The sequence below is a fragment of the Coregonus lavaretus genome, assembly GCF_964263955.1.
Source record: "Coregonus lavaretus genome assembly, chromosome: 39".
NCBI lineage: Eukaryota > Metazoa > Chordata > Actinopteri > Salmoniformes > Salmonidae > Coregonus > Coregonus lavaretus.
This window is the reverse complement of record NC_140026.1, coordinates 5,836,838-5,855,650: the sequence shown is the minus strand read 5'-3', so window position 1 is coordinate 5,855,650 and position 18,813 is coordinate 5,836,838.

The window sequence follows — 18,813 nt, the reverse complement described above, 5'->3', positions numbered from 1 at the left end:
GTTAGGAAGAGAGAGTTAATGTAGTGACACTATTGGTGATAGATGGAAATACAAGTAAGGAGTTCAAAGTCTTAGGGAAAATGGATGAAGTAACAACAAGGACATTAACACTTCAGTCTATTATAACAACAGTGAGAAGCAATTTAACTCTTTCAACATTGATAGTTATTAAAGCTATAAATATATCGCATTTGATTATAAGGGAACCAATAGCTCCAGCACCAATTTTAGGGGAAAAAGACTGTTATTAGGGTTAGGATGAGTGATACAGCTCATCTTCATTGTAGATGTGAGAGATGGAGTGGGGAGGGGACGTTCCTCCCACATGGAGAGATAATTATGGAGAAGAAGTATTGTTATCAGGACCAGATGTAGAAGCTGTGCCCCCTAGTCAAAGGAAGTATATTTTGTACAACAATATGAAGGGGAAGAGGGTTATGAGTGATTGTTCACTTATTTTGCGTAATGTTACAGAGAAAGATCAGGGAGAATATATGTGTACTTATCTAGTGCAAGCATTAAAATTTGTTCCGGTTAAGAATTATTGGTTAAAAGGCTATGTAATTCGTAAAGTGACGCTTATAATGGAAGATTTGAAGTCTGTTGAAGCTTCCACAGTCACCAAAGGAGTTCAGGAGAAGTATATTACAGTAGCCACTCCAACAGTAAATAATACACAGAGGATATCGGTAGCTTTCCCACTAGAAGTAGTTAAGGGTGTTAATACATCAACTAAATCCACTACTTTAATGGTAACTTTGGAAGGGATTAATGGTACGACGGCAATAACAAATGTAGGAAGTATGACACCGACACCAACAACAACTTTTCTGAAATTAAAGGATGTAGCAAGAGTGACTCAGGAGGTTATGATACGGATGGAGAGTGCTGTCAATGGTAGTAAGGATAGGGTTAAAATAGGAGAGCAAATGGTGGTAGAGAAGAATATAGATTCATCTGAAATAGTGAAGGATACTATCATGGAGGTACAGGATGAGTTCTTTGATTTTAATGACAGACAAGGAGAGGTATTTGATCAGTACCGCTCGTTAGGGAAGAGAGAAACTAAATGGAAGGCATATGGGTTTGATTCTTATGTTGTGAAAATTAAAGATGGATGGGCAGGTAGGAATCTTTGGTTCCAGCAGCTAGCTCATTCTGTAAGATCAGTGAGGAATCTTGAGGGTCCATGTCTGTTGAGAATTCCAGCACCAGACACGTGGGGTTCCATTTTAGAGACGGTCGCTCAACCTCTATCAAGTACGTGTCAATCTTATGCTTTGTCATGACTGTTGTATCAGCAACAATCATTAACAGATAAAATAATGTCGTTGTCAAAACATTTGTTTAGGCCTAGGTTTAAGTGTTCTTGGTTAAATGAATTACCCTATGTGAATTTGTTAGATGGGAAGGAAAATCAGTTAACAGCGAATCCTGAAGCATTGGAGGTGAAACCAGTGAGGGCTAAAAGTTGTTTTTGTTCTAATAAAACATATGATGGAAGGGGTATGTTTATGGGAATATCAGATTGTGATGATTATATGATGACTTTGGGTAAGCATGACCTTAAGGGTAGTAATGAGAAATATAATGTTACTTTTTATGTTCCAGTTAGTAAGAAGAGCAGGACTTTGATGGTGAAAGATTAGCTTTTGGCCTGGCAATGTGACTATTGGGAATTTTAGAGATATTTGGATAGTTTGTGGTGATAAAGCGTATATATTCTTACCCTATGGATGGACAGGATGTTGTTACATGTCAACGTTGAAGCTTCCATATGAGGTTTTTACCATTAAAAGAGGGGTAGCACCGGACACAAATAAATCTGATTCTAGGTTTGGAAATAGAGTGAAAAGGGACATGGCGACATTTCATAGTCTTGAAGCCTACCATTGGAGGATAAGTCTAGGAGAGAAGTGGGGACTGGGACTTTTTCCATGGTATGGTGTAACATTTTTGGCAGATCATATTGATAATATTACCTATACTTTGCAGGGGTTTGCGAATGAAACAATAAGAGGGTTTAACCTTCTGTCAAATACTCAAAGAAGTCACAGACTGACGCTGTTGAAACATGACATGGCTCTTGACTATATTTTAGCAAAACAAGGTGGCTTATGTTTGGCTATGAATCTGACGGGGGATGATTGTTATACTTTGATCCCAGATAGTTCCGATAATATCACAAGTGTTATAGATGCGTTGAAGAATATAAGGGATGCGTTTGGTAGATCTGAAGGAGCTGGATGGTCAGCGAAGACTTGGTTGCAAGATCAGTTAGGCCCAGTAGGAGCAGTGATGGTTCAGATTTTAGTTACAGCTCTGATAGCGCTTTGTGTGATGTTTTGCTTTTGTACTTTGTTACTGACCTTTGCGAAAGCTATGATATTAAGATGGGTTGGAGTTGTGATGCCTGGAGACAACACTCAGATGCCGTTGTTGACTGTTCCTGATCTGGATGAAGAGGGACAAGTGGGACTGGATGGAGTATTGATGGATAAATATCCTTTTTGATTATTTGATCATTTTTCATTTTTTTTTTTTTTCAATATTAGTGTGATTTTAGTATGATGTTATGAATCAAAGGGGGGAAATAGGATAATATGATTCATATATCATTTTATATTCTTATATTCTTAGTTGATATTGATGTTTAATTTGAATGTGTTGTTTTGCAAAAGATACTGTTTGGTCTTTTCTTTTCTTCCAGAAGCATATGGGGAATATGTAGAGATTGAAATATGCAAACAAGGACAATATGAAAGGACAATGACTGGAGGAGATGGAACAAGGAAGGTGTGGAAAGGTTCCGATTCCATCATCAACGATGCATTGGATCGACACTGCTGAGGAGATGAAGTGTAGTGGACTACATTCCAGTGTCTGCAATGAAATATAGACATATTTGCATGTGTAATACATAATGTGTGTCATATTCTTAGGTATTAATTTTGGTAGAATGATATTTGATGTTATTGAATACATGTGGGGATCTTAGATGTTTTTGTTTATTTCGTGAATGCTTAGGGACATGGAGTCTAGGCAGGGATAGAGATCCATGGATATTTTTTGGATATTATTTTGTTTGCAGGGGCTTTCATGTGTATTTAGTTGCATCATAGTTTCAAATGCATTTATAAAGATGTATGAATTGATCTGGAGTACCTAGGTGGTTGCCTGGGGCAGAGGGACTGTGAGAGAATTTTACTGTCTTGATTGATGGATGGATATTTGGAACGAAGGCTGCCAGACAGTTTTTCGCTCTCACACTCCATAAAGATTTGTTCATATTTCATAGAAATGTATTCACACTTCATAAACATTTGTTCATATTTCATAGAAAGGTATTTACACTCTAGAGAAAAATGTTTTTGGTTTAATGTTAAAGATACTCAATAAGATAAATTGTTACTTGTCATAATCCTGTTCTTTTTGTTTTCGAGACTTTTAGTTCGTCTCGAAGGGGGGAATATGTAGTGTATTAAGATTATGACTTGGTGAATGTATTCTAGTGGAACCTGAGGGGATGTTTATTTTAGTAAAAAAAAAGCTGTTTTAGGGTGACGCCCCAGGGGAGACAGGTGATTGGACAGCAGAGGGAGCAACCCATATTTTTGCATACCTTATAAGTATAGGCTAGAGACAGAGGGGGTTAGAACAGACATATTATCTTTGGACACTGTTCTCCAGCCCCTGCAGGGTCTGTAAACTTATGCTGACATCTTGTGATATAAATAAAACTTATAATCAAAGTACAGCCTAAGCGGACTCTTTGTTTGACAGCAATAATTACCAGCATTGACTCGACACTACACTTGCTTTGAGGCAGACAATACCGAGCCATCCACAAAGACTCTTGCTGCTCCAGATGACCAGGTGCATTCGTTCTCCAACGCTGATGTGAGGAAAACTCTCAAAAGAGTGAATACTCACCTGGCCATGTCCTCAGAGTGTGTGCTGACCAGCTGGTGGGCATCTTCTCGGACATCTTCAACCTGTCCCAGGCTGCAGTCCCCACCAGCAGGTCAGCTTTAAGGAGACCACCATCTTCCCAGTACCCAAGAAAAACAAGGTGACACGCCCAAATGACTATTGCCCCGTCACACTCACTTCGGTCATCATGAAGTGCTTCGAGAGGCTGGTCATGGCCCACATCAAGGCCAGCATGCCAGGAACACTGGACCCAGTCCAATTTGCCTACCTCTCCAACAGATCCACGGAAGATGCCATTTCCATCGTTATTAACAAGGCCGTAACACAACTGGACAAGAGGAACACAGTTATGTGAGAATGCTGTTCATTGACTACAGTTCAGCATTTAATACTATTGTTACCTCCAAGCTCGACACCAAGCTCAGAGCCCTGGGTCTGGACACTACCCTCTGCAATTGGACCCTTGACTTCCTGACGGCCATACCACAGGCTGTGAGGATTGGGAAAAACGCCTCCTCCACACTGACTCTTAACACAGGTGCCCCCCAGGCGTGTATCCTCAGTCCTCTACTGTACTCCCTGTTCAACCACGAATGCGTTGCTTTGCACAACACCAACTTCATCATCAAGTTTGCTGACGACACCAATGTTGTAGGCCTGATAACCAACAATGACGAGTCAGCCTATAGGAAGGAGGTCAGTGAACTGGCATTGTGGTGTCATGACAACAACCTCTCCCTCAACGTCAGTTGATTGTTGACTTTAGGAAGCAGAGGAGGGAACATGCCCTGATCCACATCAATGGCACTGCAGTAGAGAGAGTCAAGAGTTTTAAGTTCGTCAGCGTCCACATCACGGAGGACTTGCCGCTGCATCATCTAGAGCGTCCTAACCAGTTGCATCATGTCCTCGTACATTAATTGCTTAGTCCACGACCGCAAGGCCCTCCAGCGGGTGGTGAAGACGAACCAGTACATTACTGGAACCGTGCTTCCACCCATCCAGGACATTTACTTAAAAAGGTGCCTGAGGAAGGGATGGGCGATTAGGCCTGGCTCGCAGTCAGCATTCCAATTCATCCCAAAGTTGTTCGATGGGGTTGAGGTCAGGGTTCTGTATGGACCTTGCTTTGTGCAGGGGGCATTGTCATGCTGAATTTTCCATGTGGTCTATATTAAAGGGCACTTCATTTAAGACAGGCTTCTAAAATGCAATATTGATGCAGAATTTCTACTAACAATATCAAAGTGACGCAAAAGGCAATCTTTTCATGGAATGACCGATAACTTAGGAAACAATATTATAACATATTTGTTAGCTGAATAACATTTGTGAAAATAGTCTAGACTTTATTTTCCCTATCCTTATTATCATGAAATAGATTTCATGAGTCATGTTACACTATAGAGTATTGCAGGAAATTGAGCTTGAAAGCAATTTATTTTTGCCTAACAAGTAAGATCGTATTTTATAACTTAGCTAGTCATATTGGCCATAGAATAAGCTTACAACTGATGCCCAACTGACCCAGATTGCGATTTGTAATGGTCCTGTTTTTGTGTTGCTTAAACAACAACAGTACTTGTGTGATGTCTGTGTTCCTAACAAAAAACTACAAGTGTGCTTGCTTTAGTTCCTCAACGGCACAGCTAGGAGAGCTCAAACAAGAACCTAATAGTTGAAGGCTCTTCCTTGAGTCATAAAAGTTTATTGAAATGACTTAGGGACTGTGCACACTTATGAGAGGTGTGTGGACATTTGGAGACACAAGATATACCTCTCACTCTAACCCTTACATTTTTTTGCACTTATGTTGCACTTACTTCAGATTATGCATCAATATTCTTAACATGCCACACTAAATACATTTGCCAAGAAGGTGAATTTTGATGTGGAGAATCTGTTTAAGGGTCAAATTGACTCTAACCAAACACGAAGTAAACCTTTCCAAGACAGAGAGGGAAGTAGTTGAATCGTTGTGGTTAAAAAAGCAGGCAAAGGTGGCGCTACAGTATTGTGGAGTAAAGACAAATATGTAACAGAAGCCTACCATCAATTAGACAATGATGAATTCTACCAATCTCTTACCTTCAACCCTACAGAGGACCTAACAACTGAATTGAAAGGGATCCTCACAGAAGCTAAGGAGAATGGCTACATTTCAGACAATGAGTTCAAATTTCTTTTAAATGGCAGTCCGCATATGGCATCTTTTTATATTTTTCCAAAGGTCCACGACAATCTTGAAAACCCCCCAGGCAGTCCTGTCATTAGTGGTAATGGAAGTCTGACAGAACCCATCTCCAAGTACATTGATTTCTTAATTAAGCCTTTTCTGACATCACTCCCAGCCTATCTTCAAGATACCACAGATGTGTTGAAGAAAATTAAGGAATTGAACAATATAGGTACAGCTTCCTTTTTAGTCACCATGGATGTGGAGTCTCTATACACCACCATTGAACATGAACAAGGTTTGGCAGCTATGCACCATTTCTTGAGTACCCGGCCTGAGACTGAGATGCCTCCCACAGAATTCATTGTCTCACTGACTGAATGGACTCTTAATCATAACATCTTTTATCTTTCAGGAGCGTATTTTTAAACAGGTCAAAGGATGTGCCATGGGAGCTGGTTTGTACTTAGGTAAATGGGAAAATGACTTCATTTTTGATCCCTCTAAAAATCAGATCTTTGACCGGATTATATGGTGGGGACGCTATATTGATGATGTTTGCCTGTTCTGGTCTGGCTCAGAAGATGAACTTATTTCCTTCCACCAATACCTCAACAGCATTAACCCTAACATCAAACTAACTATGAAGTACAGCAAGGATAACATTCATTTTTTGGACCTTGACATTAGTAAAAATGACAAAGGTTGTTTGCACACATCAATCTTTAGGAAGCCTACAGATGGGAATCCTATTCTGAGGGCAGACAGCTTTCACCCCAAAAGGCTAAAAGAGAACATTCCATATGGCCAATTCCAAAGAGTCGGCAGAATTTGCGATCAGGAAACAGACTACAGTGTCAAATCTGCTGAATTGGAGAATCGCTTCTTGAATCGGGGTTACAGCGCTCAGGTCCTGAAAGATGCAGGTATAAGGGCCGGACGACTTGACAGAGAGAACTTGTTGCGAAGGGGAGCGCCTCGTGATGCATCAGAGAGAGTGTACTTTGTTACAGAATACAGCACTGAAGCAGAGAACATTAATATAATCATAAAAAATAATTGGGGAATCATCCAAAGTGATACACCACTATGCCAAGTCTTCCCAGAGCCACCAGTCATTAGCTTTAAGAGATACCCTAAATGACAAATTAGTCCACAGCTATCTTCCAGGTGACGCTCAAAAAACGTGTCTATACTACAAACCCAGGGGCTCGTTGAAATGCAACCAGTGCAACAATTGCAGAAATATTGCACAGAAAAATGATTTTGCTGACACAGCTTCTAAAATGGAGTATCAAGTCAAGCATTTCATTAACTGCAAAACCACTCATATCATCTACCAATTGGAATGTCCACAGTGCAAGGTTTTCTACATTGGACGGACAAAGAGATGCCTTCAAGACCGCTTAGCGGAACACAAGTACGCCATATGGGTAGGCAATGAAGACTCCCCCCATGGCAAGGCACTACAAGTCCTTACACCATAGCAACCCTGTCTCCCTACATGCTATGGGTATTGATCATGTTCGGGCCTCAATTAGACAACTAAACCAAACGGAACGTTTTTGGATTTACAAACTACAGGCCACTAAGTACCCTGGTCTAAATGAAGATATGGATTTCTCACCTTTCTTGTAGGGTCATGAGAGGTCCCTTCGCTTTCATCTAGTGGACATTTTCCTCTATTGGCCTCAGCTACGTTTAGACTGCCGTGGTCCATGTTTGCTGTGTTCAAGTGTACTATAAAATAGATGGCTCTCCTATTCTTAACACTTTGCCCAGTCATACAGCGAGGGAAAAAAGTATTTGATCCCCTGCTGATTTTGTACGTTTGCCCACTGACAAAGACATGATCAGTCTATAATTTTAATGGTAGGTTTATTTGAACAGTGAGAGACAGAATAACAACAACAAAAATCCAGAAAAATGCATGTCAAAAATGTTATAAATTGATTTGCATTTTAATGAGGGAAATAAGTATTTGACCCCCTCTCAATCAGAAAGATTTCTGGCTCCCAGGTGTCTTTTATACAGGTAACGAGCTGAGATTAGGAGCACACTCTTAAAGGGAGTGCTCCTAATCTCAGCTTGTTACCTGTATAAAGGACACCTGTCCACAGAAGCAATCAATCAATCAGATTCCAAACTCTCCACCATGGCCAAGACCAAAGAGCTCTCGAAGGATGTCAGGGACGAGATTGTAGACATACACAAGGCTGGAATGGGCTACAAGACCATCGCCAAGCAGCTTGGTGAGAAGGTGACAACAGTTGGTGCGATTATTTGCAAATGGCAGAAACACAAAATAACTGTCAATCTCCCTTGGCCTGGGGCTTCATGCAATATCTCACCTCGTGGAGTTGCAATGATCATGAGAACGGTGAGGAATCAGGCCAGAACTACACGGGATGATCTTGTCAATGATCTCAAGGCAGCTGGGACCATAGTCACCAAGAAAACAATTAGTAACACACTACGCCGTGAAGGACTGAAATCCTGCAGCGCCCGCAAGGTCCCCATGCTCAAGAAAGCACATATACAGGCCTGTCTGAAGTTTGCCAATGAACATCTGAATGATTCAGAGGAGAACTGGGTGAAAATGTTGTGTTTTGGTCAGATGAGACCAAAATTGAGCTCTTTGGCATCAACTCAACTTGGCGTGTTTGGAGGACGAGGAATGCTGCCTATGACCCCAAGAACACCATCCCCACGGTCAAACATCGAGGTGGAAACATTATGCTTTGGGGGTGTTTTTCTGCTAAGGGGACAGGACAACTTCACCGCATCAAAGGGACGATGGACGGGGCCATGTACTGTCAAATCCTGGGTGAGAACCTCCTTCCCTCAGCCAGGGCATTGAAAATGGGTTGTGGATGGGTATTCCAGCATGACAATGACCCAAAACACACGGCCAAGGCAACAAAGGAGTGGCTCAAGAAGAAGCACAGTAAAGTCCTGGAGTGGCCTAGCCAGTCTCCAGACCTTAATCTTCATAGAAAATCTGTGGAGGGAGCTGAAGGTTCGAGTTGCCAAACGTCAGCCTCGAAACCTTAATGATTTGGAGAAGATCTGCAAAGAGGAGTGGAACAAAATCCCTCCTGAGATGTGTGAAAACCTGGTGGCCAACTACAAGAAACGTCTGACCTCTGTGATTGCCAACAAGGGTTTTGCCACCAAGTACTAAGTCATGTTTTGCAGACGGGTCAAATACTTATTTCCCTCATTAAAATGCAAATCAATTTATAACATTTTTGACATGTGTTTTTCTGGATTTTGTTGTTGTTATTCTGTCTCTCACTGTTCAAATAAACCTACCATTAAAATTATAGACTGATCATGTTTTGCCAGTGGGCAAACGTACAAAATCAGCAGGGGATCAAATACTTTTTTCCCTCACTGTATTCAAGGTTAGAACTACCTTTCTAGGTGTACTGATGTTTCTAGCCTTGAGTTGTGTTTTCGATAACATGTCTACAGTAATTCCCTTTTTTTCATTTTTTTCATTTTTAAAAAATATATATATACAGTGGGGAGAATAAGTATTTGATACACTGCCGATTTTGCAGGTTTTCCTACTTACAAAGCATGTAGAGGTCTGTAATTTTTATCATTGGTACACTTCAACTGTGAGAGACGGAATCTAAAACAAAAATCCAGAAAATCACATTGTATGATTTTTAAGTAATTAATTTGCATTTTATTGCATGACATAAGTATTTGATCACCTACCAACCAGTAAGAATTCCGGCTCTCACAGACCTGTTAGTTTTTCTTTAAGAAGCCCTCCTGTTCTCCACTCATTACCTGTATTAACTGCACCTGTTTGAACTCGTTACCTGTATAAAAGACACCTGTCCACACACTCAATCAAACAGACTCCAACCTCTCCACAATGGCCAAGACCAGAAGGCTGGGATGGGCTACAGGACAATAGGCAAGCAGCTTTGTGAGAAGGCAATAACTGTTGGCGCAATTATTAGAAAATGGAAGAAGTTCAAGATGACGGTCAATCACCCTCGGTCTGGGGCTCCATTCAAGATCTCACCTCGTGGGGCATCAATGATCATGAGGAAGGTCAGGGATCAGCCCAGAACTACACACCAGGACTACCGGGCATGATGACACCTTGCTGTCCCCAGTCCGCCTGGCCTTGCTGCTATTCCAGTTTCAACTGTTCTGCCTGCGGTTACGAAACCCCTACCTGTCCCAGACCTGCTGTTTTCAACTCTTAATGATCGGCTATGAAAAGCCAACTGAGAGACCTGAGCCCTAGGACCATACGTCGGGACTACCGGCCGTGGTGACTCCTTGCTGTCCCCAGTCCGCCTGGCCTTGCTGCTATTCCAGTTTCAACTGTTCTGCCTGCGGTTATGGAACCCCTACCTGTCCCAGACCTGCTGTTTTCAACTCTTAATGATCGGCTATGAAAAGCCAACTGAGATTTATTCCTGATTATTATTTGACCATGCTTGTCACTTATGAATATTTTTGAACATCTTGGCATGGTTCTGTTATAATCTTCACCCGGCACAGCCAGAAGAGGACTGGCCACCCCTCATAGCCTGGTTCCTCTCTAGGTTTCTTCCTAGGTTTTCGCCTTTCTAGGGAGTTTTTCCTAGCCACCGTGCTTCTACACCTGCATTACTAGCTGTTTGGGGTTTTAGGCTGGGTTTCTGTACAGCACTTCGAGATATTAGCTGATGTAAGAAGGGCTATATAAAATAAAATTGATTGATTGATTGACCTGGTCAATGACCTGAAGAGAGCTGGGACCACAGTCTCAAAGAAAACCATTAGTAACACACTACGCCGTCATGGATAAAAATCCTGCAGCGCACGCAAGGTCCCCCTGCTCAAGCCAGTGCATGTCCAGGCCCGTCTGAAGTTTGCCATTTACCATCTGGATGATCCAGAGGAGGAATGGGAGAAGGTCATGTGGTCTGATGAGACAAAAATAGAGCTTTTTGGTCTAAACTCCACTCGCCGTGTTTGGAGGAAGAAGAAGGATGAGTACAACCCCAAGAAAACCATCCCAACCGTGAAGCATGGAGGTGGAAACATCATTCTTTGGGGATGCTTTTCTGCAAAGGGGACAGGACGACTGCACCGTTTTGAGGGGAGGATGGATGGGGCCATGTATCGCGAGATCTTGGCCAACAACCTCCTTCCCTCAGTAAGAGCATTGAAGATGGGTCGTGGCTGGGTCTTCCAGCAGGACAACAACCCGAAACACACAGCCAGGGCAACTAAGGAGTGGCTCCGTAAGAAGCATCTCAAGGTCATGGAGTGGCCTAGCCAGTCTCCAGACCTGAACCCAATAGAAAATCTTTGGAGGGAGCTGAAAGTCCGTATTGCCCAGCAACAGCCCCGAAACCTGAAGGATCTGGAGAAGGTCTGTATGGAGGAGTGGGCCAAAATTCCTGCTGCAGTGTGTGCAAACCTGGTCAAGACCTACAGGAAATGTATGATCTATGTAATTGCAAACAAAGGTTTCTGTACCAAATATTAAGTTCTGCTTTTCTGATGTATCAAATACTTATGTCATGAAATAAAATGCAAATTAATTATTTAAAAATCATACAATGTGATTTTCTGGATTTTTGTTTGAGATTCCGTCTCTCACAGTTGAAGTGTACCTATGATATAAATTGCAGACCTCTACATGCTTTGTAAGTAGGAAAACCTGCAAAATCGGCAGTGTATCAAATACTTGTTCTCCCCACTGTATATATATATATATATATATATATATATATATATATATATATATATATATATATATATATATATATATATATATATATACAGTGGGGGAAAATAGTATTTAGTCAGCCACCAATTGTGCAAGTTCTCCCACTTAAAAAGATGAGAGAGGCCTGTAATATTCATCATAGGTATACATCAACTATGCCAGACAAATTGAGAATTTTTTTTCCAGAAAATCACATTGTAGGATTTTTAATGAATTTATTTGCAAATTATGGTGGAAAATAAGTATTTGGTCACCTACAAACAAGCAAGATTTCTGGCTTTCACAGACCTGTAACTTCTTCTTTAAGAGGCTCCTCTGTCCTCCACTCGTTACCTGTATTAATGGCACCTGTTTGAACTTGTTATCAGTATAAAAGACACCTGTCCACAACCTCAAACAGTCACACTCCGAACTCCACTATGGCCAAGACCAAAGAGCTGTCAAAGGACACCAGAAACAAAATTGTAGACCTGCACCAGGCTGGGAAGACTGAATCTGCAATAGGAAAGCAGCTTGGTTTGAAGAAATCAACTGTGGGAGCAATTATTAGGAAATGGAAGACATACAAGACCACTGAAAATCTCCCTCGATCTGGGGCTCCACGCAAGATCTCACCCCGTGGGGTCAAAATGATTACAAGAACGGTGAGCAAAAATCCCAGAACCACATGGGGGGACCTAGTGAATGACCTGCAGAGAGCTGGGACCAAAGTAACAAAGCCTACCATCAGTAACACACTACGCCGCCAGGGACTCAAATCCTGCAGTGCAAGACGTGTCCCCCTGCTTAAGCCAGTACATGTCCAGGCCCGTCTGAAGTTTGCTAGAGTGCATTTGGATGATCCAGAAGAGGATTGGGAGAATGTCATATGGTCAGATGAAACCAAAATATAACTTTTTGGTAAAAACTCAACTCGTCGTGTTTGGAGGACTGAGAATGCTGAGTTGCATCCAAAGAACACCATACCTACTGTGAAGCATGGGGGTGGAAACATCATGCTTTGGGGCTGTTTTTCTGCAAAGGGACCAGGACGACTGATCCGTGTAAAGGAAAGAATGAATGGGGCCATGTATCGTGAGATTTTGAGTGAAAACCTCCTTCCATCAGCAAGGGCATTGAAGATGAAACGTGGCTGGGTCTTTCAGCATGACAATGATCCCAAACAGATCTCAACCCCTTAGAAAATCTTTGGAGGGAGTTGAAAGTCCGTGTTGCCCAGCGACAGCCCCAAAACATCACTGCTCTAGAGGAGATCTGCATGGAGGAATGGGCCAAAATACCAGCAACAGTGTGTGAAAACCTTGTGAAGACTTACAGAAAACGTTTGACCTGTGTCATTGCCAACAAAGGGTATATAACAAAGTATTGAGAAACTTTTGTTATTGACCAAATACTTATTTTCCACCATAATTTGCAAATAAATTCATTAAAAATCCTACAATGTGATTTTCTGGAGAAAAAAAATCTAATTTTGTCTGTCATAGTTGACGTGTACCTATGATGAAAATTACAGGCCTCTCTCATCTTTTTAAGTGGGAGAACTTGCACAATTGGTGGCTGACTAAATACTTTTTCCCCCACTGTATATATATATATATATATATATATATATATATACATACATACACACATACACACTTACACACACATACACATATACATACATACATACATACATACATACATACATACATACATACATACATACATACATACATACATACATACATACATACATACATACAAATACATATCCTTTAAAATATATATATATTCCCCTTTATTACTTTCCAACCCCACCACCCTTTCCCTAATTGGAGTAAACTGGTGAACAACAAAGCTTAGGCCTCTACTTCCAGCTTATACATACTATATACATTTTATGGACACAGTCAATTTTACAATAATTCTATTTTGTTTGTTTTTGCTCCTGAACTTCTTCTACTCTCAACCTCTCCGATCATTTTCATGATGTCATCCTTTTTGCTTCTATATGCCATATCTTTCTAACTGTGCTCTTTCACAAAAGCTCCCGACCTACAACCTATATACTTATTATGGACACAGTATGCTTACATTATTAGTTATCTTGTTGTTAGTTGTTGTTAGTTGTTATTAGTCCCATCCTTCAACTCCATTCAACACCACCCATCTATCTCTTAACACCATCCATATAGGATTTCTATTTGCCATATATTTTTCAACTGTACTGTGATGTTTTACAAAAGTTCAGAACCTTTCTATTCACATTGTTTCTACAGATTGTAAATTGAAAATAAACATTTTTGCTAAAAGTATTATTATATTATTGATCGATTGACTATGACTTTTCAGATCACCCAGTAATGCTATCTGCAAGGTTAGCTCCAGGTAAATATTGCAATCCTTTAGCCATTCCTGGACCTGTGTCCAAAAACAAGCTACAAATGGACAGTACCAAAACAAATAATCTAATGATTCTGTCTCTTCGCAGCAAAATCTGAAGAGCTGGGAAGATTGTATCCCCCATATAAATAACATTCTATTGGTAGCAAGAATTGTATATAATAATTTAAATTGAAAGATTCTAAGTTTTGAATCCGGTGTCGTTTTGCGTATCAGTTCATAAACACTATGCCATGGGATCGGTACGTCAAAAATCTCTTCCCAACTATTTTGCAATCTATATGGGACGGCTGTCAATCCTTTGGTCCTTAAATGAAACTGGTATACTTTTTTATTTACCACAGTTTTCTTTAACCAATTATGTTCTTTAATGCAAGGCCGACAGACAAGTTCCTTACTTTCTCCCCCTTCCACTTTCCTCTTCCATTTTTGCGGTAAGGCTGCAAATATTTGGTTGTAATTTTGGGTAGAGCAGACATTTCCATATGTTTTTGTTAGCTGCATGTGCGACATAACTCCACCAGTCCTACCGATGATATCATTTACGAAGATTATACATTTTGTAAACATTTTGTCCCCAAAAAAAAGAAGGTTTTTCGTCAATTAGTACATTTGAGTTTAACCACAATATTTGTTGCATTACTAGTTCTGTCGTTTCTGGAGGATGAAATTGAAATGCAACCAACTTTCTATGGCTTGTTTTAGAAATAGTGATATTTGGGAGATGATTCACTTTTTAATGTGTATAGTATTGCTTACTAGGTGTTGTCCAATGAATTCTGTAACCATTCCCTCTTCAAATCAGGATTGGAAAAAGCTGTTCAAAAGAGGACATTGTCTAATCATATCTTTGTACTCCCTGACTAAGGCCATGCAGCCTAAACGCGTCAGAGTTTTAAAACGTTGTTTCTATTGAACATGCCATACAAATAAAGGCATTTTAATTAATTATATAAAGAGTGCCTTGGTCCTCCTTTCTTTATGATGAAACAATGGAAACTATTGACATTTCCCTTACCTTTGTCTGTTTGAAGAAGGTTCAATATTTTTGTGGGAATCACAGCTGAGTCTGGAAAGGAACGCATAATTTCACATTAACATATACACTTCGGAGAATAAATGATTCTAATCTGAAATAAATTTTATCTGAAAGCACAGCCTTTGTATTGCATTAATTTGATGGTTGATAATCGTAGGTTGCTAAGTTATTACCTGTCTTGGTTCTTGTAATGCAATGGCTGACCCTGGATGATGTGTCCTTTTATAGACAAATTTGAGTTGAGCCACACACATTCAAACTGGTTCAGGTTGATGTTTTTTTCCCTATCTAGTTAGTCTCTATGCAACAGTATGTGTCTAGTTTCCAAGGTAAACTGGAGAACTGGACAGATTAGATTCCAGTGATGATTAAGATCTCATTGTTAACTCAAGTTGCATTTCACTGTAAATGAAAACAAGTTGGAGGGGTGGGGGGGTGGTTAAATGGTGCTTTGTTTTTTTCCCTATCTAGTTAGTCTCTATGCAACATTCTGTGTGTAGTTTCCTAGGTGAACTGGACAGATTAGAGTCCAGTGATGATTAAGATCTCATTGTTAACTCAAGTTGCATTTCACTGTAAATGAAAACAAGTTGGGGGGGGGTTAAATGGTGCTTTGTTTATTTTCCCTGTAAATTGTGCGGCAGTATCACAGGAAATGCATGAAGGTATACATGTATTTCTAACGAAAATATGATAGTTCCTGACTGTATAGCTTACTGGACTCCTCCACAGCCATATCAAGGGTACTAAAGATGGTCCCCTGATCAATTTGTTATAACACTGTATTTTCTATGTTTTTTATGGACCCTTGGAAGATTATCCCCCATTGTGACAAAAATTATTCTGCCATGTTGAGAACAATAGTCCGAGTTGGATAAAACACACATACAGATTTTAGACCTGAGGGGTTTACAACAAAGCAGGATCTGTGGGTTAGCCAGCTAATATGCCTAAATATTTTTATGAATAATTTATGTTTTAGAAAGATAAGCTTGAAATGGGCATGGTGTAATTAACTCAACAACCTTAAACGCATATTTAAGTATAGATCTCTGAATGAACCAGAAAATCAATACTTATTTCTGGTGCTTAATCAAAGTTAGCTGGCTAATTCATTGTGTCAGACTACCACACTAGGGGAGAGATTTCTTAGGTTAACTTTCATTATTTGGTGGCAGATGTACATTGTTGTTTTCCAGGAAATGGTGTGACAGAAAGAACACTGCAGTACGTGCCAAGTTCGCATTCCCAACCCACCTCTCTGCCAGTTTACATTCCCAACCAACCTCTCTGCAGGTGCAGATACTGATCCTCTTCACATTCCTTCCACATAAATGGAAACGTATAACTAACTGTTATTGTGATGTAATAGGAATGTAATTTAAGCAATAAGGCACAAGAGGCTGTATTATGACTACAGTCACAGGCAAATGGCGTTGTTCGGCCCGACGCGATAGTCAACTAATTTACCTGTGACTGTATTCATGATACATGCCTTATTACTTTTATGAAACTGTTACCAACATATTCAAATAACAACAAATTAAGAGAGAGCTCTTACTCCACTAGCGCGTCGTGGAACACACCATCCACGTCGCTCATTATTGTTCAGAGAACACATAGCCCCTCGTTGATTATCCCTTACATGTAGGGGCCTGAGTTTTCCCTGACATCATGATCTGTACAGGGAAATCTCTGTGCCCTAGTTATGGCCTACTCTGGCCCTTATAAACGAGTGAATTTCAGTTGCAATACACTAGGTCTACCCTGGCCCTTATGAATGACTGAATATCAATTGAAATACATTAATGAATGAGTGAATATCCATTGTAATACAGCTGGTGCATTCCCAGAGCAGACACTACACTGTGATGTTTCTAAGGTTATTGCATTTGTTCATATCCTATAAACTGTTCACACATTAACTTCCATTCTTTGACAACTCTTTCTCAATGTTTTCCCAGGTGAGTGCATCAATGTGTAATACATTTCTGTCACACATTTTAATGGTTACTGCAAAATTAAATTAAAACACCTACCCCTCTGGTAAGAAAAGACCAGAGGGGTATACTGCAAAGCAATCAAAGCAGCCACAGGACAACTTTGTTTGGACGTCGTAAAGGACCATTCACCGAAACTGAAGAGATATAGTTACCTAACGACCTCCTTTTGCACGTGGAAAAAAAACGGTGGACAGAGAATTGCTGGGATTTTCTACAAGTAATCTGCCGCCCGAAAAAAGCTTCTCCCAAGCGGGTGTGACACCTACTCCCGTTGCCTGCTGGACTGCTGGTTGGATTCCACCTGGCGATCTGTTCACCGTCTGCCTGGGCCTGTCTCCCCCTGTCTGGTACAGGTAACCCCGCTACACTCTCCCCTCTCTCCCGAGCTTTCGCTCGCCTCCAGCACACACGCACACACCTCAGACTTTGGACTGATCTGAATTTTATGTAGGCTAATTAACTTGTGAAGCTTATTATGTGAGCTTTACTCAGAAATACTTTAATTAACTAGTATAGGCCTATTATTTATTTATTTTATTTCATACTTTTTTCTCAAGTTATCTTGTTGGGACGAGTGACTCTTTGAACTTACAATGGCTAGCCCCAAGTCGTTATATATTTTTCTTGTGCTTTATGCTATTTGCCTCATGACTCGTTTCTTGACTATGAACTTGCTTGTTTACCCAACCGTTGTACAGACTATGTTTGTTCCCACACTCAGGACTCTGACTCTCTATTGGTTACACGCCGGCTTTGTATTCATGTTACCTGATGAAATTGCTGTACAATAGGATCTTATTGCCATCTGATGCACATTCAAATGTCATCAACACTGCAGAGCTCTCCCTGTCCTCTGCCATGCCCTGATTGTATTACTGCTGATGATATCTGGAAATGTGCATGTACACCCTGGCCCATCTACTGTTGCTAGCCCCAATTCTGACTTGTGCTCTGATATCTGCTTTACTGATTTCTGATCTCGTAAAAGCCTGGGTTTTCTGCACGTTAACACTAGAAGCTTATTACCTAAAATGGATCAATTGAAAGTCTGGGTTCTCAGCTCCAATCCAGATGTGTTGGTCATTACTGAGAAGTGGTTAAGAAAGAGTGTTTTGAACACTGATGTTAACCTTTCTGGTTATAACCTTTTTTGGCAAGACAGATCTTCCAAAGGTGGTTGAGTGGCAATCTTTACCAAGGAACACCTTCAGTGCTCGGTTGTCTCCACCAAGTCTGTCCCCAAACAATTTGATTTGCTGGTTTTAAACATTAAACTTTCAAATAGCTCTTTGTTAACTGTTGCTGGGTGTTATCGTCTACCATCAGCACAGGCCTGTACCTTACCTGCTCTCTCCTGACCCATTACACTAGATCTGAATTTGTCCTGCTAGGTGACCTAATCTGGGACATGCTTAAACCACCTGACCAAGTCCAAAAGGTTTGGGACTCCCTAAATCTTTCTCAGATTATTACCAATCCCACAAGGTATGACTCCAAACACCCAGAAAAGGCTACTCCTTGATTT